Source organism: Mus pahari, chromosome 4, assembly GCF_900095145.1.
Source record: "Mus pahari chromosome 4, PAHARI_EIJ_v1.1, whole genome shotgun sequence".
NCBI classification, from domain to species: domain Eukaryota; kingdom Metazoa; phylum Chordata; class Mammalia; order Rodentia; family Muridae; genus Mus; species Mus pahari.
Genome location: NC_034593.1, coordinates 76315827 through 76339208, shown reverse-complemented (window position 1 = coordinate 76339208; position 23382 = coordinate 76315827). Strand labels below are relative to the sequence as shown.

General features: G+C 41.8%; 1 protein-coding gene across 5 annotated transcripts in view; it reads left to right on the top strand.

Moving 5' to 3' along the window:
* Fam160a1 (family with sequence similarity 160 member A1) overlaps nt 1-23382 on the top strand; it is a 224331-nt gene that overhangs the window by 117486 nt on the left and 83463 nt on the right. Inside the window, exons 2-3 of one of the 5 annotated variants that reach the window (XM_029537204.1) lie at nt 17046-17116; nt 19876-19911. The exons of 2 other annotated variants lie outside the window; for them this stretch is intronic. The gene's annotated coding sequence lies outside the window, so the exon portion shown is untranslated. The remainder of the gene's footprint in view (nt 1-17045; nt 17117-19875; nt 19912-23382) is intronic. 2 more of the 5 variants (XM_029537205.1, XM_029537206.1) reach the window with 2 other exon arrangements.

Sequence of the window (23382 nt, the reverse complement as noted above, 5' to 3'; positions counted from 1 at the left end):
GCTAAAAAAATTGAACAGTTAACTAACAGTGGGGTGTCTATAAATATGTTAAGGAAATTTTCACTGAAATTTTGTTTTACTGTTTCAGTTTACACCATAGTTGTATCTATAGTGTAAGATGAATAGATTTAATATTTTAAATACTTAAATATGATTAATTATGCATTTAGTAAAATAGAAACTTTATTTAATTTTATACCATATTATATCTATAGTATAAAAATGAATAGTTAGTGTTTTAAATACTGAAATACAAGTAATTATACATTTAGTAAAATTGAAAATTTAATGTTTTCTTTCCCCATGGAACATTTCTCATATAAATGATGCCTACTGTTTGAAATTGGGTGATATAGAAGGACTCATGTTTCTAGTTCAGGAGTTCTCAAAATATTCAATAGCCATAAAATGGAGACCAAAATAATTGTTACTACTTTAAACATGAACTGGTAGTTTTATAAAACGTCTTAGTGGTGAGCATAGAGCTTTATTAAACAAACCGTAGTCCTGGTACACTTGCATGGCTGCCTCTGCTCTACACTGCTCTTTTCTTTGCCTTCGTCTTGATTCTGCCTCAGAGACAGAGCATTCCTCCCCCTCCACGCTACCCCTGCCCCCACCTCAATCCAGGGCTTTATGAGCCTGGGTCCCTGGGTCTCTCTGGCTCAGGTGCCCTCCAGGCAGTGATGTTGCAATCAAAGCAGGCAAGACAATAGGGATAAACAACCATATAAGATTTTCTTCATACCATATTGACTTTGGCCTGAATCCACGAAAGAGATGCAGATGAATAATATCCTCCCTGAAAGAGAATATCTGCTTTTGGATATCTCTTCACCCCTGAAGTATGCAGTGAGTTGGCTGCCCTTTGTGCCCAGCAGGCTATTAGATGGAGCTTAATGTCACTTTTTCTTGTCTATAGATTCTTTTTCCATTAAGGCTCTTCTGATACAAACTGGTTTTAAGACTCTCTTACACTAACAATCAAAGACTAGATAATCCTTTATTACCTGTGAATGGTAAATGCCCAGGAATATTTGTTGTCTGAACGAGTACTTTGCCCGTCTCCACAGACTTGTGTTTGCTAATAACCCTGACTGAAGAGAGGCGCTGTCAACTCTGTTAATAAAGCCTGGGGTGCAGAGCAGTGATGCTAATGCTGCCATAGTGTACTGAAATTGCCAGCCCGAGCCAGTAATTGGGCTTTAGCCACCACACAGACATTTTTACAGCCCTTTATGCTTCCTCTTTTCCACCACGAGAGCTTGTTCTTTTGAGACTTGCATCTCTGTCATCACCATCCAATAATAGTCATTAAGTCCCTCCATGCTGGGGACTGTCAGGTTTTATCTCTTTTAATGAGTGTGGACGTCCAAGTTGAGGGACTGGCTTTTATGCAACATTGCTTTGTCCTGAAAGGAGTGATCTTGGAGAGCCCGTGATTTCGGCCCACTGTTTTCCCTCTTTCAGAGCACTAATTAGATCAATCACATATTTTTGTTGGCAAGCTAAGGCTGCCTCTTTAAAACAAGAGGGAAGTCAGCTGGTCTTGATGCTGGGCAATACTAAAGGACAGGCTCTTTGTCAGTCGTTGGCATGAGTCAGTCTCTAGCCTGACTTGGTAAGTAGCCCCCTTTCACACAGTGGCTGGCTATGCACTTCCTTCTGCGGCGCTCTCTGTCATTTACTGAGTCCACGTCGGCGCACGCCAGGCTTCACTTGAATGGACACTGGGCTGTATGGGGCTTTGTTTTGATTTACTGTTAGGCTTCAGTGAGGCATTTTTTTTTTTTTTTAAAAGATTTATTTATTTATTACAAGTACACTGTAGCTGTCTTCAGACACTCCAGAAGAGGGCGCCAGATCTCATTACGGATGGTTGTGAGCCACCATGTGGTTGCTGGGATTTGAACTAAGGACCTTCAGAAGAGCAGTCGGGTGCTCTTACCTGCTGAGCCATCTCACCAGCCCTCAGTGAGGCATTTTTAAATTAAGTAATTGCATAACACATTGGACAAAATGCACACTCAAAATGGAAGGAAGCTTAGTCCTCAGTGGATTGTGAGGTGAGACTGAAGGAAGCTTAGTCCTCAGTGGATTGTGAGGTGAGACTGAAGGAAGCTTAGTCCTCAGTGGATTGTGAGGTAAGACTGAAGGAAGCTTAGTCCTCAGTGGATTGTGAGGTGAGACTGGCCCTCCCCTCCTCTCGCTCCCAGTTTTAGGTGTTTGTAACTTCTCTTAGTTTCCTCTTCCAAATGGGTTTTGTTTGCTAGCTCTGTATTCTCACCTGGCCCTGTCTCTCATCAGCACAAATGATGTTTTTTATCATATGTTCTCATTTTCTGCCTCTGTCCCTCTGGTATCAGTTAGGTTTCTGTTGCTGTGGTAAGTCTGATGACCAAAAGCAACTCGGGGAGTAAGGGTTTATTTGACTTATAGGGTGAAGTCCACCAGTAGGGAAAGCCACAGTAGGAACCTGGAGGCAGGGACGGAGCTGTGATCATGGAGGAACACTGATTTTTGGCTTGCTCCTCCTGGCTTATTCAGTTGGTTTTCTGATACATTCCAGAACCACCTATTCAGAGATGGATGGCCCTGCCCACAGTGGGTAGAGCCCACCCATATCAGTCATCAATCAAGAAAATGACCTACAGATTTGCCTATAGGCCAGTCTGATGGAGGCATTTATTAAATTGACTTCCCCTTTCCCAGATGTCCCTTGCAGTGTCCAGTTGACAAAAACTAACCAGGACACCTCTCTCCCTTTCTTTTCCAATACTTATCTGTGTTTGGCTAATTTCTCTATTTCCTATTTGTTCTGTAATTTGTTTGCTCAGAGCTCTTTATGAGTTTGCAATTACCTGGTGATCTAGAGGTCAGTTCTCTGGCCTGTGTTACCCTGTCTGTCCATGGGACTTCCTGTACCTTTCAAGAGCAAGTCCTATGTGCAGATGAGGTCATGTACTGCATCCTGCAGGATGGTGGAGCCTGGGCACCATAGTAAGGCTTTCTTGGAGTCTGATATCAGTTGAGCCCCTTTGCTCCCCGTGGCTGTACTTGCCCCTCTATAATGTGGGGATGACAGTCTTTCTGCTGGAGACCTGTGAGCCCTGAGTTGTGTATGTATCTGACACAAAGGAAGAACTTAGCAAAAGGATGGAACACCATACTGGCTGAGTACTCCTCTAATGAGTGTGTTAGTGGGGCTTAGTCTGTATGCTTAGGGAGGTGCCCATCCTACAAGTCTTGCATGAGTTTATTTAAGACATTCTATGAGGGAAGAGTTGACAACAGCTCCTCTTTATACTGGAGAATTTGAGTGACTTGTATTTTCTTGTCTTATTTTCCTGTTGTTTTTGTAAAATACCCCTATAAAAGCAACTATGGGGGGGGGAATAGTTTATTTCAGCTCACATTCCCAGTTATAGTTAATCTCACATTACAAGGGTGGGGCTTGAGGTATTTCTGTAGGACTTGAGATTGTACTGCATCCATGGTCAAGAGGCAGAGATAGGGTTGCTTGTGCTCGGCTCCCTCTGTAGCTTTTCAGTTAGCCCAGAACCCAGCCCATGAACTGGGTCTGCCCACCATTAAGATGTTCCTCCAACATCAAGTAATGTAATAAAGATAATCTCCCACAGGCATGCCAAAGGCCCATGTTCAAAGCCAATCTAGATTCTGTCAAGTAGACAAACATTATTAATTCATAATACTCAAAGGCAAATGAAATAGCCCAGCTAGATTTTGGAAATCCGTTCCTAGAATCCATGATCTTATGTAGTAGCTATATGTCTAGATTCTATTTGTATGGTAAAGCCCCTGACAAATAAAGCACCCGTGTGTGTGTGTGTGTGTGTGTGTGTGTGTGTGTGTGTATGCGCGCGCGCGCATGTTTGTGTGTTTTTTGTTGTGTTTGTTGGTGGGATTCATATACCATGTCACACATGTTTAGGTATCATGTTTTTCCTTCTGCTTTGTTTGAGACAGTTTCCCTTAATGTTCACTGTTCTTCACACTAGCCTAGGCGGCCTGAGAGCATCCACAGATTCTCTCATCTCTTATCTCCTGTGTTCTCAGAAGAGTGTTGGGATTTTAGACACATATGCTACTATGTCTGACTTTAATTTAGATTCTGGGGTCTAAATTCATACCATCAGGCTTGTGTGACGAGTACTTATCTACTGAGCCATCTCTGCAGCCCTAGAAAAATCTCTTCTAGGAGTCTCCTTGGCCACCTCAGCCCACAATGACATTTCTCTGTCTGACTTCCTAATGCATTGAGTAGGCAGAATAAGTTACTAATTTCTAAAGATTAGCCTCTATTATACAGAGTTACTTGGTTTTAATTATTGCATCATATTGCAGAGAATTTGGAATATGGAAGCATTAGAGAAGAAAATAAATACATTTGGAGATAACTGCCATTCACAATTTACCTGCACCTTAAGTCTTATTTATAACACCATACATATATGCACAATGCATAATTATGGTCATTCATGTATTTTATTTTTCACTTGCTTAATTGTGTGAGAGTTTGCCTTCATCACTTAATATCAAATTATATCTGAATGTGAGCAGTTTAATTGCTTAATTTGTCTGTAAAGAACATATTACTTACTTCCAATTTTCCCATGACTACAAATATTTATGTAGTGAAATACTTCCAAAGTTGTAATCTTAGAGACTTCTGACATGCATGTAAACTTACCTTTCAAATAGTTTAGTCAGTTTATCCCATCTCTGTAGCATGAAGATTGCAGAGCATGTCTTTGCTTTTATCGATTGCTAATTGTTTTATAAATCTTTGCTAATGGAAGACAGGAGGCACAGTTTGAATTGCAACGAACAAAAAGTACCACGAGTAATAAGATATGGTACTCTGAGTGTGGTATGGTAGATTTTTAGCAGCAATATGATAGGCCTTACATATTACTTACTTCCAATTTTCCCATGACTACAAATATTTATGTAGTGAAATACTTCCAAAGTTGTAATCTTAGAGACTTCTGACATGCATGTAAACTTACCTTTCAAATAGTTTAGTCAGTTTATCCCATCTCTGTAGCATGAAGGTTTTGTGTTATACTTCATCCGTGAGCCTATTGGGGGCTGGGGAGGAGAATGTGGTGGTTCAAATGAGAAGTGTCTCAGGCATCTGAACACCTGGTTCCTAGTTGGGGGATGCTATTGGGAGAGGTCATGGAACCTTTCAAAGCCAGAGCCTTACTGCAGGAAGTCCATCCCTGAAGATGGGCTTTGGGAGATCAGTCTTACCCCACTTCTAATTCATTCTCTCTGCTTCATGTTTGCGGATAGATATGATCTTTCAGCATTTTACTCTAGCTTCCTGCAGCCATGCCTCTCCCTCCATTATAGATTCTTCCTCTAGAACCATAAGTCAAAATAAACTCTTTTGCCATAATCTGCTTTTGGTCATGGTATTTTATCACAGTAACAGAAAGGGAGCTGATACAGTAATCAAGATAGGATAGAAATTGGTACTAGGGAATTACTGCAAGGAATCTAACCATATAATTTTTTTTTTTGAAGGCAGAAGACACACACACACACACACACACACACACACACACACACACACACACACACACACACACATTTGGTAGAAACAGGGATGGATTCCAAGACCTCACACATTTTAGGTGAGCATTCTACCCTGGATTTTACCCCAGGCCCTAGGCCGGCAATTTGAAGGTGAAAAAGACACAGGGAGCTTTATTGATTTAGAAACAATGTGACAGTTAAGACTTAGTGATTTTTAAAAGCAGAAAACCAAGCACTTGCTCCACCCCTATGTTTTCAAGGTTACTAAGTTTTCAACTCTGTCACGTTGTTTCTCATTTACTTTAACACAGTCACATAACTGTCCGGCTTCACTTACAGGGAACATGGCTAACCAAATTTGGAGGTACAGCTCATGACCATAGAAAAAAATAATCAGTTCTTTCTTTGAATTTCTCAGGATTAAGGTAAAGAGATTCAGATTAAGCTAATCTGAATCCAACTCTGCCATGATTTAAATCCTCTTTTCCCTAAAAAGGGCGCCTTGAGTACCTTTAACAGATCATAAGAACCTGAAATGTGGCTGCCCCTCAGACAGAGGCATTGGTACCCCTTAGAATGGTCACTGCTTTCTCTTTGTAGGTTTTCTTTGTGGCATGGAGCTAGACATTAGAGATAGACTCAGCTTGGTTTTTTTCCCCCTGCCTTGGAACAGGTTCTCTGAGCCACTCCCGTGGTACAGCCCTGCTCTGTAGACTCAGAAGGGGTGGGGGTGCTTACTAGGAAGATCTGCACAGCGTGGGTTAATATATTTCTATATTAGTAGCATAGGATGAAAGGTGAATGCAATGACCCAAGTGTCCAGCATTTCTGTAGTATTGTGAGATTTGAAGCTATTCAAAGAACAGCCATTTCAAGGCTGGCAATGTGTTAAATTTATATCTCACCTTTATTACAAATCAATTGACTAAAATTATGGAGGCAAAATATTTCCTTACTGTAATTAGAGTGGATTGTTTCCATTCAGAAGCCGAGAGACTAGTGGGACTTGCCTTCATAAGTGGGGCATTGATTAGCTCTGTTTTGTCTTCTGAAGAGTTGTCATAAAAACCAGCAGGCCTTTGGTTGCATTCTGTAGAAGTGGTAAGATAGCCCCAGGTATAGCCCTTCGGTATTATCTAACTACACTTGCAGCCCTGGAACAGTTTGGTTTTGAAAGAAAAAAAAGCAAGTACCTGGCTTAGTTTATTATTCTTGTTCTTGATGTTGTTGCTATTTCTGTGTTTATAAATTAGCCAAACTGCCTTTTAGCTTAACCTGAAGGATAAACGCCTACTGAGTGGAAATATAAATATGCAGGGCTTTAGGTAACACAAAACTTGTGCTTCTTCCTGACATAGTTTGGTAGTCATTTGGCGCTGTGAAGGGCCGGCCGTTGGAAATGTCCATTGAGCACACCAACACAGGCTTGGACTGCATTTGTCAGATGGCTTTGCAGAGGTGGAGGCTGCTCCATGTTTGAAGGCTTGTACCATTTCAAATATTTAAAACCCTTCCTTTCCTATTCAGAAACCTCAAATGTATTGTTTCTTAGATGATTGATGGAAGCTGTGCTTGCTACATACCATCTTGGCTGCAGACTCCGAGGTGGGTAGCTGTCCTTAGGATCTGTGCTCTGAACTATTCCTGGCGCAGGCAGAGGCATTTATTACCAACCATAAAATCCCAAGACCTGGCTTGGCCATTCAGAAAGCTGTGATGATGGATAATAAATGATTATCATGCTTTCTTAATCATGGGTCTGGCTGCCCTCAGGTATCCAATAGAGAGCAGTTTCTGGGAAAGGGCTGTCAGTAGCAGCGCTGCTCCCAGCTGAGAGAATAAATCTCTCAGTCCCAAGAAGACAGGGCCGTCTTACACAGCCACAGCGACACACTGATCTCAGTGATTATTGCACCCAGTCCAAGGGGAGGTGTGTGTGCACCAACACATTTCCCACTGCCCTGCATGGGCGTTTCTCCTATCCCTCTCAGCTAGGTAGGTAACCAACCGTGGGGACTCAGGAGCTGCTTTTGCTGAAGCCATTCAAAGCTTTCTCTCTTGGTCACAGCTACAGACTGATTCTCCCTTGCTATCCTCCAGGCACTGACCCGGTATCCTGCCTGCGATGTGACTTCTTTAAGCTTTGGTCGTTCCTTCTATAAAATGGGCAAGGCAGTCAGTCCCCACCTCACTGGGTGGCCGTAAAGATGAACTGATAATGTAGGGTGGTGTCTGGTATCCAGCACTGCTCTGTGAATGGCAGCCTTTCTCCCTGGTGGCCATTGCTACCATTTGCTGGAACAAACATTTCCCCAGTGTCTTAGTAACTGTTATTGTTCTATCGAGCATCGCCATGACCAAGGCATGGGATCAACTCGTGAGAGATCCAAGAGAAGCCCTCACCTGCCAGAAGGCCTGAATCCAGTTTTGAAAAAGCTGTACCAGGCAGGGCCTGCTTTGCTATAGGGAGACATAGTTAAAATAAGAGGTGGAGAGAGGAAAGATGTTAGTGATGTTAGTAGGCAGGCTTAAGAACCTGTTGTCTAATAGACAAATTCAGCACAGTGTTGCCCAGCTTGCCAAACACACGGATATCGACTGAAATTATAATGGGCAATATTCTGTTTTGTCCCCCTTTGTCTGTCTGTCTCTGTTTGTGAGTATGTGTGTGTGTGTGTGTGTGTGTGTGTGTGTGTGTACACACATACACACACTTGTGTAGTAGTCAGAGGTGGCCATGTCTGATGTCCTCTGTTGCTCTTCATCTTACCATTTAAGACAAAAATCTTTCATTGAATGTGGAGTTCATATCTTTAACTAGGCTGTTTTGCCAATGAGCCCCTGGGGTCCACCTTTATGTGCCTCCTCAGCACAGAGGTTACAGGCTTGCTCGAGCTACTGCATCCCGCTTTTACCTGCTGCTGGGGATCTGAGATCAAGTTCCCGTGCCTGTGCAGCACACACTCTACCCACTGGACCATCTCTCAAGTCCTGCTTGAACATTTAATAAAGTGTTCTTTGAACTATACATGGGGCAGGTATGTATATAACGGTCTTCTCTAGTCCAAACAGGTGGAATTAGATTTTAGGATGTTGGTTAAATGTGCCCAGTTACTTCTGATAAGTCTGCAGCCATTTTCTGTGCATGTTGTCATTGTGCCATGTAGAGGATAATCTTATATACTTACTCATATAGTCAGTACCTGTAACTAGTTTGAACAGTTTTGCTTTTTTGTTTTTAACTTTCATTATATTGTTATCCTATTTAATGACTTTGAAGAGATTCTTTTTCCAGGGAGCCAGACTAGAAATGTTTTAAATCACATTTTTGGGATAGCAGGTTCTGCTTTCTGGTTCTCTCCACAATTGTATAACTAGATTGAAGCGAGGCATCACGGGGAATGTGTTTCAGAAGCTCACTTGTTTGAGGGCCCCAGAGGCACTGGCTCTTTCATCTCCTGTGGAGTGCCTCTGATCGTTTATTCTGTAAGGTGTTTGTGTGTCCCTGTGATAGATGTTTCACTGACCCTAGTAAATGGAAGAAAATTTCCCCTAGCCTTTAAATATATTGCTTTCCTCGTCCTTTCCAAAACATACTCTCCTTGGGTAAGAACATTTTAGAGACATTTGGCACCAAATCAGCAGGATTGTGGCCTTTAACGGAATGTGGAGTTCTGAGAAGGGGTTTGATTGGTAAGAACCCATTTTCGTTTCCTTTTCCTTGACTGCGTCCCTCAAATCTGATAACAAAGACAACCCCTTTCTTTCTCCCGTCCTTTCCTTTCTCTTTCCTGAGACAAGAGTATCAGATTTCACTGAATTTTTGTACAGCAGCAGCTGTTGTCACTTTCCTTTCTTGCCTTGAAGGGAAGAAAAAGTTCCTAGGTGTGCAGAGTGAATTAAATTATGAAGAATATAGTCTGTGAGTTAAACAAAACCGACCAAGGCCTGGGAACAGATTTGGAAGGATCACCATATTGTTGTAGAGTCTAATCCACGCTTCGGAAAATGTTAGTCGTGTTGACAGACCACTGATTTGACTAATTACCCCGTAGGCTGGATGGCTGATTCAATTGCTCAAGTCACCTAGTAATTTTGATCAAATCAACGAGTAATTATGGTTTTTTTGCAGGCAATAAATATAGAATACTGATTATATTAGATGGAGGATATTACGTGATGAGATCCTGTAAACTATTTCATCCAGCACTCCTCTGCTGTTTTCTTATGGATGAAACTCTCAATAGATAATAGAAAAAGTTGGACCAATTTTTGAAGACAATCTCTTTCTTCTTTCAATAAACACTGTATCTATACACAATATTCTGTGGTAGTAACTCAGACTTTAAAAGTCCTTAGATATGATCAGTATAGTTTTGGAAGCCCAAACAACCAAACATGGCCAGATTTAAAATGAAAACTCTCTTTCTAACTCTTAAATAAAGAAGCCGTAGATTAGCTGGAATTTATGGCTGCTAATTTCCCTTCTTATTCATTAGATGAATATTAGTACCTGAAACCCAGAGACTTATATTGTTTATTTCTGCTCTGTCATTATTCTTTCCTTTCCTTTGGAAAAAAATGTTTCAATAGAGCACCCTGTTTATTACTGAATTTCTAATTGGCAGTGGTTTTAATACTATATTTGTGAGAATAGGTTTAAAATATTTTAGAAACAGAGACATGTTTACATAGTGGAAAAATCTGTCTTTTAATTTTATCTGATCTGTCTGTTGGATGGCTTGCCAGCTTTAGAGTCCTTGAATATGAAAACAGAAAATACGTGTATATATAATGTACATGGAACTTGGCGCACATTGTGTGTACAGAATTCCTGTTGGTGAAGCTTCTCCAGGGTAGCTGTGATGAAAATGTGTTGTGAAGCCCATTGTGTATGTCCTTGGCTCCATGAGGTCTCCCACTCAAAAAGCAAGGAGCAAAACAAACCCCAGAGATTGACCAAGTCCAGTGGACAGCGGATTCTGAGGTTCAGGCCATTTTGAACATATTCTTGAGGGACTGGACAAGTGTCCATCAGCTGGGTGCAGTTTCTACTTGCCACCTCTCCGTGGTGAAAGTAATTTTCGCACTCGATGACGTGTATTCCTTTTGTACATCCTGAATCACATACCAACTGCTTTGTTGGGTTCTCAACTATTTATCCACCTTAAGGAGAAGTATGTTGGCTTCTTTAAAGTACCTTGCTAAGGGATTGTCAGTCATAATTTTGAATATGTTTATGCCTTACCTTATGTACTGTTATAACATAGTCCCTAGAGAAGTTGCAGATATACATTCTAGTAGCATAGGGTTTGATCATCAATTTTTGAAGATTCTCTAGGGCAGATAAACAATAGATTGAATCATCACACATGTATAGAATAATATAGAAAATTGTTTTTGCATAGAAAAAAAAGTACCTGCTTTCCTTTTTGCTTCCATATTCCTTTCTCAATGCTTTTGATTTATTTGTGTTATTTGTTTGTTTGTTTGTTTGTTTAATGTGATGCCAGGGGTCAAACCTAGGGCCTTACTTGTGCTAGACCAGAGCCCTGTGTGTGAGCTGCATTCCAGGCCTCCTTTGCATTTGAAAGTTAATTGAGTCTAAAGTGCAGATCACTTTGTAGTGGAAATAGGAACCAGTGCCTGTTCCTAGGCACTGTTTCTACCTGAAGCGCCAACTCCAGGAGAGAGAAGACACCAGTGTGAAGTGTGTCTGAAGTACAACTTAATTTAGAGCAGTCTTTGATTTGTCTTTTCTTGTTCCTCCCTCCTAATAAAGACATTGCGGCACTTGTATTAACGTAGTGAAGTTTAATTAAAGAATTATAGACAGCCTGGAACCATCTCGACGCTGCCAGTTGCCGCAAAGGCAAGAATGCACAAACTGAGGCAGATGTAGGATAGCTGCCACTTCCAGTTGCTTTGGACCATTCTCTTCAGTAGTGGCAGCCAGCCAGCCAGCCTTACTGTGACAGCAGAACTTTTTTTTTTTTTAAATTATTATTTTCTTTATTTACATTTCAAATGCTATCCCGAAAGTTCCCTATACCCACCCCCTGCCCCTGCTCCTCTACCCACCCACTCCCACTACTTGGCCCTGGCCTTCCCCTGTGACAGCGGGACTTCTTAATGTTAGTCATTTTAGCTTTTGCTATTATTTCTTGCAGAAGTAGGGAGCCTAAATTCTGGACCCCGAAGCAGACCTTGGAGCCTTCATTACTGCTCAGAGCAGATTACACAAGAGCTTTTCTGTTGTCAGATCCTTGAAAGACCAGCAACGGATGGCTAATCCTCACCTCTGTGTGCAGAGCTAGAAGGGCACATGCATTTGAGCCTCTTACAAGTGCACAGCCTGTGTGCCTCACTCTGGCATAGCACCACACCATGAAGGGGGGCGGCCAATCTCGTGCCAAATTCTGCCTTAGAAATGATGACTGTGGCAAAAAGAAACCAACCTTCAAAGCAGCCAGCACTGCTCTTCACAACTGAATGTTTTGAAAAGAGAATGTTTTAAGAAACAGGGTCTGGAGAGATGGCCCAGTGATTAAGTGAGAACACTGGCTGTTCTTCCAGAGTATCCAGGCTTGGTTCTCAGTACCCATGTGGCAGCTCACGACTCCCTGTAACTTTATTTCCAGGGGATTCTGTGCTCTCTTCTGGCATCTGTGGGTGCTAGGCACGTGGAACACAGACACATGTGCTGGTAAAAACACCATACACATAAAAGAAAATAATTATATTTATAGGTAATGATATTTGGCTTTTATCCAATCTTTAGTCTTTTAAAAATATATATATACAAGCCAGATTTTATAGAAGTTTTACAAAACCCCTTAAGAAAGTCCAAACTAGAAGAGTTGGGAAGGTAGTGTTAAACATGTTGCAATGTGACTGTGGGATAGGAAGCGGTAGTGCAGGACTCTGTCTGTGTTGGGCGAAATCTTTGTAGTGAGCTATGTTTGTATTGACTCACTCTGACAGCCCCCTCTTGTCTCATTATGCAGTCCAACCTGCCCTTGAATTCACAGTCCTCTTGCCTTCTAAGTGATGGAACTATAGACATGTGTCACTGCACCTAGCCTTCTTGTCATTTCTCTTAAAACTGAGAGTCTTTGGAAGTCATCTTGGGGGGCCTCGGGACTGTATTTGGAGTTCCACAGATCTCTTTGACAGAAAGTTTAAGTATTAACTTCATAATTACTAGTTCATTCATAGCTCTAGTAATGTCACAGACTGAAAACAAGATGTGTAAAGCTGATTCTGTTGGTGTTATTGCACAGCAATGTTAAAATAGCCTTTAAAGTCAGTGCTCTGTAAAAATGAGATCGCTACTCTTCTGATCCCTTTACCCTTTCCCAATGTGTGGGTTTGGTCCATATTTATTGCACTGGACTTTAAGTGCCTCACCACTACAGATATGCAGCCGGCCCTTTCTCTCTTAGCAAGACCACACCCACAGATTCAACTAACTACAGATGGGAAATATTTCAGAATAAGAATGTTGCATCTGTGATGAACACATATAGACTTTTCTGTTGTGTTTGGTCCCTTGACAATACAGCATAGCAACTGTTCCACGTGGCTTTTAAGTTATAAGTACTCTAGAGATGATCTTCTGGGTGGTAGATCTATAGATCTTGGCATTACAGAGGTCCTGGAACCAATGCCCTAAGCTTGCTGAGGGACCACACAAGTGGGCTTTGCTATTTAGATGTTTGTTTTAAATGTCTTCTGAGCTTTTCATGGCAGAAAGCAAATTGTATTAAGCTACTCATTCTTCCCGCAAGCTGGTGTCACTGAGCAGATACTTCGATCTTCTCCAAGGACCCAGAAGCCACTGAAGAATGCTATTATTGCTGTACGTCAGTTGGACTAGGAACTTTTGCTTTTGTTTAAGATATTCTCTTTTTTTTATTAAATTATTTTATTTATTTACACTATAAAAGTTGGCCCTCTTCCTGTCCCCCACCCCCAGCCTCTGGGAGGGTGCTCTCCCACCTGGGCACACTCCCACCTCACCAGCATCCCTCTTTTCTGGGGCATCAAGTTTCCACAGGATTAAGTGTATCCTTTCCCACTGAGGCATCTGCTACACATGTGCCTGGGGCCACGAACCAGTCCATGTATGATCCTTGGTTTTTGGCTTAGTCTCTGTGAGCTCTGGGTATCTGGGGTGTCTGGTTAGTTGACACTGTTGTTCTTCCTATGGGGTTGCAATGCCCTTCAGCTCCTTCAGTCCTCCCTCTAACTCTTCCATATTGGTATCTGACCTCAGTCCAATGGTCTGCTGTAAGTATCTGCATTTGTCTCAGACAGCTGCTGGTAGAACCTCTCAGAGGACAGCATGCCAGGCTCCTGTCTGCACACATAATGTGGCCTTAAGCAATAGTGTCAGGGTTTAATGTGTGCATGGGATAGAACCCAAGTTGGGCTGGTCTCTGGATGGCCTTTGTTTCGGTCTCTGCTCTATTTTTGTCCCTGCATTTCCTTCAGACAGGAACAATTCTGTGTTAAAAATTTGAAGATGCATGGTGGTCCCCTGCCTCAACTGGGGGTCATGTCTGTCTAATGGAGGTAGTCTCTGGGTTTTATCTCCTCACTGTTGGGCACTTTGGCTAAGGTCATCCCCATTGGGTCCTCGTAGTCTTTCACATCCCAGGTTTCTGGGACGTTCTAGAGCTGCCCCCTGCCCCCTAACCCCACCTGCTGCACATTTTGATCCATTCTCCTGGTCCTCTGGGTGTCCCTCCTGTTTTCTCCCCATACCTGCACAATCCTGCACCTCCTTTTCCTCTCCCTCTTCCCCTCTCCCATCCAGGTCCCTCCCTCTGCCTGCCTCCCATGATTATGTTGTTCCCTTTCTAAGTGGGTTTCAGACACCCACACTTGGGCCTTCTTTCTTGTTAAGCTTCCTATGGTCTGTGAGTTGTATCATGGGTATTTTGAACTTTGTGGCTAATATCCACTTATCAGTGAGTGCATACTATGCATGTCCTTTGGGGGTCTGGGTTACCTTACATTAGGATGATATTTTCTAGTTCCATCCATTTGCCTGCAAAATTCATGGTGTCCTCATTTTTAATAGCTGAACAGTATTCCATTGTATAAATGAATCACATTTTTTTTTTGGTCCGTTCTTCAGTTGAGGAACATCTGGGTTGTTTCCATCTTCTGGCTATTACAAATAATGCTGCTATGAACATAATGGAACATGTGTCCTTGTGATATGGTGGAGCAACTTTTGGTTATATGCCCAGGAGTGGTATACTGGGTCTTCAGGTAGAACTATTTCCAATTTTCCGAGGAACCACTAGATTATTTTCCAACACACACACACACACACACACACACACACACACACACACACAGAGGCATCAGTTGAGTAGTAGTTCTTTTTCACATTGTTGTGAAAGAATACTGGTAAAAACAACCTGAGGGGAAGGATTTATTTTAGCTCTTTATTCAGGGAATAAAGCCCATCCTGTCAGGAGAGACTGCAGCAGAGATGCTCATGACTGAGGGGGCAGAAGCATGAGCTGACTAGTTACACTGAAGGGACAGACATCTTGGGCTAGATATCTTGGGCTGGAACCTGAGCCATGTTAGAACATGGGATCTATGCCCCATTACCCAGTGACCCTCTGCTCTTCTTCCATGTAAGTCTTAGTACTTAAAGGTTCTACAGAGTCCCAAAACAGTGCCACCCATTGCAGAGGACCAACTGTTCAAACACATGAGTCAGTCTGTGGAAGACATTTTACACTCAGCCATACCATTTGGCCCCTGACCTCCATAGGCTTATGGCCATCTCATAATGTAAAGAACATCGTGTCTAACTTTAAAAGTCCCCATAGTTTTACAACTCCGGCACTGTTCAAAGTCTCCTCCATAACTCAAGGTAATCTTTTAACTCTGAGCCCCTGTAAAATCAAAGACAAAGTTCTACACTTCCAGTTTTCAATGGCGCCAAGTCAATATTCTGAATCTAGATGGGAGACGTGGGGGTATAACAAGGAAGAGAACAGATCAAACAAAACCAAAACCCACCAGAGCAAGAACCAATTCATGCAGCTTCACTCCTGACACCTAGAGCTCCCACAGGCTTGGGTGGCCCTGCTCCTCCACCTCTGCTTTCTGTAGCAAATGTAGACTCCTCCTTGGGTCAGTTCGACTGGGACTCTCCAGCTTGTCCCAGAGGGTATGCTGCTTTCTTAGCACCTAAGACATCTGGGCTTCAATTTCCTACCGTTGCACACACTCCTAGGAGCTTCACGAAGGGAACCCTACTCAGCTAGACATTGCCTAGCTTCAACAACTTGGTGTAAGCCTTCACACTATAAAGCTTATGTTCTAGGTTTTTGCAAAGTGGCACAGTGAGGATGCTGCTGCCACATCCAGCTTGTGATGTAGCCTGGCCCCTCTCCTCCACAGCTCCGGTGGCCTCTGAGCACTGAGCCAGGGAGGACATTTGCTTTGGCAGTCTAATGGAAGGCTGCGCTGCTGCTCTGCTTTCTCAGGCTCTATTTTCTCCTTTCAAGAGAATTTATATTTTTATATACTAGATGGATGGAGTCCTGTCCTCCAGGGACCTTTCCCACCATCCCAATAGAGAGTGGGAAGTTTCTCTTTAAATGCACTCAGTCCCTTAACAATGATGCCCACTTTGTCCGCATCCTTAAACTTACTCTCGCTTCTTCCCTTGCCAAGCTGCACATTTTCCACATATTTCTTCTCCATGTTCTGCTTTCATTCATGTAAACATGATTAAGAGCAATGAACGGTAACTTGAATGCTATACTGCATTGAAATTTCCTCCACCAGGCAAGAGCCCTTGGACCCCTCTAAAAAAATGGCACAAACACGGGCTTCACTGAGTATTTGTATTGGCTCTGTGGTCTTCTGAACTCCCTGCAGAGTGGCCCAGAAAGCTCCGCCTCCAGCATTCTTGGACTTCTGATACCCGAAGCCCCAAATTCCTCCCCCTCCCCCTGAGAACTCGATATTCTACAAACCACATGGCTAGGTTTTTCCACAACAAAAACCTATTCAGTGATTCTAATTTTCTGCATTAGTTACTTTTCTCATTTCGCTGACAGAATACCTGAAAGAAATAACTTGAAAGGAAGATTATTCCAGCTCACAGTCCTGGAGATTTAGTCTATCATGGCAGGAATGGGGGGGGGGGGCTGGGGTGGGATGTAGCTTGTTCCTTTGCAGTGCTGGTCAGGATGCAGGGTGGTGGGCCAGGACTGGGGATGGGCTGCAAGCAGCAGTTCTGCTTCTCAGCAGTCCACTTCTGGCAACTCACCCCAACTCTAAAGGCCCCCACCCTTTCTAAGTTGCATGCCTTCTGGAGTGCAGATATGTGAGCCTGTGGGGTAGTTCACACTCAAAGCATATTATTAGTTCACACATGCAGTACATGATTTAAAAAGTGGAAAGAGCATACAGTGAAATAAGTCTCCCTTTCATTGCAGTCCCCTCACCACCGAATGCCCCACAGCCTTACAGTTCCTGCGCCTTCATACAGACCATTTCAGTTTTATAGGTATGTGGAAGAATTCTGTTTTTCCCCCTTAAGTATGGCATGCTATCTTTGGTATTTTATATATATGCTAGCATACTTTCCATATGTATATATTATAAAATAAATATATACATAACATATATGTATATATACATATATAATATTTAAGAATCACTTCTTTTTAAAATTGCAACTTAGTATTCACTATATGGAAATACCATAATTGATTTAACCAGACTGTGTTGAGGAATATACAAGGTCTTCCCAATTGCTTGCTGTTTAAATAGTGCTACACTGTATGTCACTGGAGAGATAATAGTGATTAAAATAATGTGTCTGAGGTCTGACTTGACAGTCTCAGGCGCCATCCGTGTCTGAGGCCTGAACTAGACAAGTTCCCTCTCTGTTTGTATGGGTGTTTGTTATCCGAAGTCCCAAACCACACAACTATCACTAAAGCTGTAGCTCTAGGATCTGAACTATTAGGTTTTTTTGTATTCTACATAATTTTTACAATGAATAAATCTTGGAAGTGGCTTTTAAACTTTTTTGAAGGAGAATAGTTGATATACCTGGTGCTTTAAATGACTTTAATAGTTCCAAGCCAAATTTCAGGTATAAATTTGTATATTAATTTTGATTTTTGTTCTTTTGCTTTTGATTCTGCTTTGTGTTCAGTTGTAGGGAACTTGGATGTGACCTAGTTGGAAGGAAGCCTGTTTTTGTGAAATTAATGTGTAAAAATATGGTAGGATTATTCCTTGGTATATTAACCGTGCTCTGCAATCTTGTTAACTGTTTTGAAGCTTGCATTTATCCCAGCTTGAAGCCATCTGGAATGTGTGCATTGGGAGAGTTTTCTTCATGCATATTCTGTGAATTAACCAGTGCCCTGCAAAGTGGCGGAATGAACAGTTACTTCCTTACTGAAATGATGGGTCAGAGTCAGACTGTGGCAAATTGAGGCAAGCACAGGAACACCAGAGGCCTGCTCTGTTTCTCTGGTCTAGCATTGCCATTCAATACTATGAGAGAGGCTGGGCGTGAGGATGGAGTGGGGTGGATTGGGCCCGAGGATTACAGCATGGGAGGATGTCAATTTAATAAGATTTTGTTAGGCTCTAAGAAGAGGTTGTTTGAGGAAGTTGGGTACAAAATGACCCCCCTCAGCTATTAGTTGTAATTGAGGGCAACAAGTTCACCTCTCTTCAGGTGTTCCCAATATTTGAAGAGTCGTCACCCTTAGATAGAATTTTATGTGGTAAGCACATTTACGGTAATAGACTTTTTATGTATTTAGTAGCAACCAATTTAGAGCATTCCAAATGTGTGGTCTAAAACAATGAGTTTTTCTACTGACAGTTGTTGGGGAAAAGGCAAAGATTCCTAATCACAGAATTTGTGTGGAGTGGTTAGTTTTTAGGCTGTTGACTTCTTAAAGGAAATGTTCTTCAATAGTAAAGACATTACAGATACAAACTCATTGCAACTAGAATTCCTATAAAGATTGTTGTCCAAAGGCCTTTATATTTCACTGGTGGTTATCTGATTGTAACAGCTTTGATAAAGTACATACAATAATTATTTGAGCTAGAAGAGACCCAAGGAACAAAGATTGAGTCCTAAGCAGTTACCTACCTGGGTTTTAATGAAGACCTCCCTCCTTTGCCCCTTAAGGTCTCGAAGCTCTTAGAGACCGAGCTAGAAGAGTCTGTACCCCATCTGCTAGCTTCGAGGCTAAGTTCTCAAGTGGAAACTTAATGCTTTTAGCCCCCAAGCTTAGCTCTGAACTCTTAGCCCTCTGCAGATCAACAGAACTATCAGGAGGGGATGAAGTAGAAATGTAAGGGAGCCTGCCTTGCCTTTCCAGGGTTCTGGGTACTGCTCTGACCCGGCACGCCAGCCCTGAAGATGCAGCACTCCCTGACTTGTGTTCACGGCCTACTTTTCTACTGCTCCTTTTGGTCCATGGAACCCTTTGCCATATATTTTCCACTCCATGTTCATAGGCCCCTTCTAAGTAGGTTTGCAAATATAGATAAGTTTCCCTTAATAAAATCTTGTTTCGGCTGTTCTTTTTTTTTTTTTTTTTTTTTTAAAGATTTATTTATTTGTTATATGTAAGTACACTGTAGCTGTCTTCAGACACTCCAGAAGAGGGAGTCAGATCTTGTTACGGATGGTCGTGAGCCACCATGTGGTTGCTAGGATTTGAACTCTGGACCTTCGGAAGAGCAGTCGGGTGCTCTTAACCACTGAGCCATCTCACCAGCCCGTTTCAGCTGTTCTTAAAGGCAGCCATCCCTTTGCTTAACTTTGTTTTTGTTTTTTTTGTTTTGTTTTGTTTTGTTTTTAAAATTTGGAGTGTGAATTTTTGTTTCTTTGAAAGAAACATTATGGGACTATGTTTTCACCTCAATACCAGGTATGGGTTATGGGGCTGCTGATTACCCACAGCAGCTGATCATAATTTGCCTCGTGCTTTAGCAGGGGTGTGATTTTTGCCAGCTGCAGATAGCTTCTGCGATTGTGTGACCTTGGAATTCTGGGGACTTTTCAGAGGGTATATAAATGCTAGGGTCTCAAGAAGGAGGGGTGTGTGAGGTGTTGTTGGTTGGTTATGGTTTGTTAAGAAGTTATGTGCAAAGAAGAAACAAGAAGAGCTTAGATATCCTCACAGCAAAAAGCAAACCTGCCTCAAGTAACTCAATGCCCTTAATCAGCAGGAAGTAATTTAATAACAAGTGCTCCCCCCCCCCATCCTTGTTTCTCTCTTTTAGGGTTGAAAGGATAGAAGAAGAAAAAAAGTTGCAAAGGTAGGCTACAATAATTCATTGTGAGATGTTAACTATTTTTAAGAGCTAAAAGAAGCAAAGAATAGTATGAGATTATATGTAACTAAATGCCCAAACACTCATAATTTGTATTCATTCTGTTAGTGAGCGAGTGATATGTCAAAAATAATTACTGGAACTTGCTGATAATGTGATTTTTTTTTTTTTTTTTGATTCATGCCTAACTGGCCTAAGTGTTGTAGCTCTCCAGAGAATAGGAAGTCAGGCTGCCAAGGCCTGAGGTGGAGGCAGTTCTCCTCTGGGACGGGGCGTGATCAGGAAAAGCAGGACCTCAGCATATTTATAAAGCTCGGGACTTCCCTCAGACATTTTATCCTTTATCATTTTATCATGCATGTGAGTGTACTTTGTTCTCATTTATCTAGGGTTTTTGATGGTCTGCTTCTGAGGATATAGGGAAAAGGAACCCTTACGACTTCCACTTTGATGATTATGTCTCATAGTATATAATTTTGTAATATGGAACATATGCTTATTCTTTCATAACCAAATACTAAAATATAGGGCCATTCAAAACAGGGCCAATAAAACTATGTCTGATTCTTATGACTGCTAGTCCTGTTACTATTACTATTTAATGTACATTTTCTTTCCATATTGATGAAATAAAACATTTCCATATATAATATTAAAGATTGAAATGTAGCCAATGGTAATGTCTTTGGAAACGATATAGTCAGTTCTGGTTTCATTGTGAAAAATTTGTGATTAAATTTTAGGCTGTCATAAATGTATTTTGACAAGCTATCTCTTTTTTTCCTTACTCCTCCAAATAAAGAATTTAGCAACTACACCCTGAAACCTGTTTGCTACCACTGTTACAAACAGTATTCTGGGTGTAGTGTGTGTGTGTGGGGGGGGGATGCGAGTGTGCGCTAGTGATTTGTTTGAAGAAAGAAAACAATCACTTGTTAAGGTTGAGAATTGTGAGGAGCTCTCTCAAGCGTGGGATTTGAGTTGCCAGGCACATGTGCATTGTGTATTTATGGGAAGTGTTTGGCTCTGTATGAAGAGTGACAAATGTCACCCTAACCCTCTCAATACCGCATGACTTAGACGGAGAAGAGCAGAGGACATAGAGAAATGACTACCATGCTTGTGACTCATACATTCCGGTTAGCGACCATTCACCTGTTTCTAGCTTTTGGCTTTCTTTTGTCTCTGTGCTTCATTTGTTTCCATTGGTCATGATCTAGAAATGCAGAAAAATGATGGGAATAATGTAAACCCGGGGAAAATACAGGAAAGTGTAGACAATGTATTGAAACTGGCAGTCAAGGAACTGGAGTCCTGATACAGCTGTCCTAAACATGGAGCTGTCTCTCTCAGGTTCATATTGCCCCAGAGAACACCAGGTATTTAAGTCTCTGCAACCTGGACAAAGAGGGGCAATGGAAGCATCTGGTGTGTTTGTAGTGTTTGTGGCTATGTTGAGGATCTTCTGGCACAGGTTTTTCTGTCTCTAATTTAGGCTATGTAACTTTCTTCATTTCTTTTTTCTCTTCCAAGTTTTCTTTTTGCTGTTGTTTCTATATCCATGACACAGTTTGAATCTTTGCACACCACCCCCTTCTCAAAAAGTGTGATTGGAAAAGTATAAACCAATGGGGCTATGTTTTCCTAGAAAAGATGGATAACTTGAGGGAGTCAGGCCAGGGAGGCACTGTAGCCCTTAAGAAGAGTATAACGTCCTAGAAAGTGCTTTGGACTTGGGAGCCAGAGACATATCTATTTCTATTTCTATCAAAGCTGACTTGTAAGCTCAGAGCCTTGGCTAAGATGTTTTTCCTCTGGATTGCATTCTTCCATCTCTGAGAATTCTAAAGATACGTTCTCTCTGAGAGCTGTATTAAAGCACCTTAGAAAACAGCATTCTCCCCCCTTTCCATGTTCTTTACTCAGAGGCAATTAGGAGGATGTATATTCTTCTTCGCTTTGAAGAAGGGCCTTTAAATCCTGGAGTTGGAAAGCATCTTAAGATGTCTTACAGGTTTTCAACCTCTGGGATAAATTAGGTGCTTTGATTGTCTTCGTTATCACTATAGCCTCTGGAAAAGGGTATTGGTGATGCCTTAGACATATAATGCTTAGGACAGCGAGGACGTTGACTCATAATCCAGTTTTATCACTTAGCACACAGCTGCAAACTTAGACATGGATAAACAATAGTCAGGTAACCTAGGCCAAGTAAGGAGACCAGGAGCTGTGGTCCACGGTCCGCAAGCGTGGGGCTACTGCCCCCGTTATTTCAATCATCAGCTGGATCCAGTGAAGCACAGCTGCTGGTGGCAAGGGCCATGGCCATTGGCGGGCAGTGTTCATGGAAAACACCCATTTGTATTAATAGCAAATACAGGTTTGGGAACTCAGATGTATCTACATTAAACATGACTGTGGAAATTTTCGCAGGCCATTTTCCTCAAGTAGTGACTGTAGTCCTTAGATAGGCCTTCCTTGCTACATGGCTCAGTATGCTGCTGCTCTTTGGTTCTTCTTTAAAAGCAGACTTGCAATAATTATTCCTGCAAGTTCTCCATTCTTATGACTAACCCCCGTTTTAAAAATCCTTTCATTTTAAATTGTCCCCCCACCTACAGGAGTTCTTGGTTTGAATGTTTCATGTTTTCTTGTGTTTAGTTCTACACTCACAAAGAGCTTTCCCAAGAAATCCAGCTTGAATCAGTACCAGTTCTGTTCTCACATTTTTGTGGTTGGTGGAAAAGAACAATTGATCACTGTTCCCTTCGTGACATCCTTCTTATGCATTGAAAATAGCTAGCTCCTCCAAACCTGAACACGTCTGCAGTTATTTCCATTTCTGTCTGTCTGTCTGTCTGTCTGTCTGTCTGTCTGTCTGCTGTCTTCTGTGTTTGCGTGCACATAGACACACACATACTCACACATGTGCATGCCATGGCAAGAGTAAAGAGATCAGAAGATAATTTACAGTATTTTCAGATTTTCTCCTCCAACTGTGTGGAGATCTGAGTGTTGGACTCGGGTTGTCTGGCTTGGCAGCACGTTTCTTTACTGCTGAGCCATCATGCAGACCCAAGTCCGAGGACAAATACCATTGTGAGCTCTCCCTAGTCCTTCGCTGGGCTGATTGAACCGGCTGGATAATACTAAAGTCCTACTGCTTTTGTCAGAGCCTCCTACAGATTCAGGACACAGTCTATGACCTTAAATTTTTCCAATGATGATAGTATCATAGCTAGATTTTCTTCATATTTCATTCACACAATTCATTTTTTATTTATAAGTTTTCCACCTTTTACTCACTATTTTGTTTTTGATGGGTCATTCCTAACCAGTTTGTCAAGGTTACTTGGAATCCCATTGTATTTTAGAAAAGCCACAAAATGATTGAGAATCAATTTCCCTTCTTTCCTTCCTTCTATTTTTTTTTTCTTTTGGTGATGTAGGATCTCA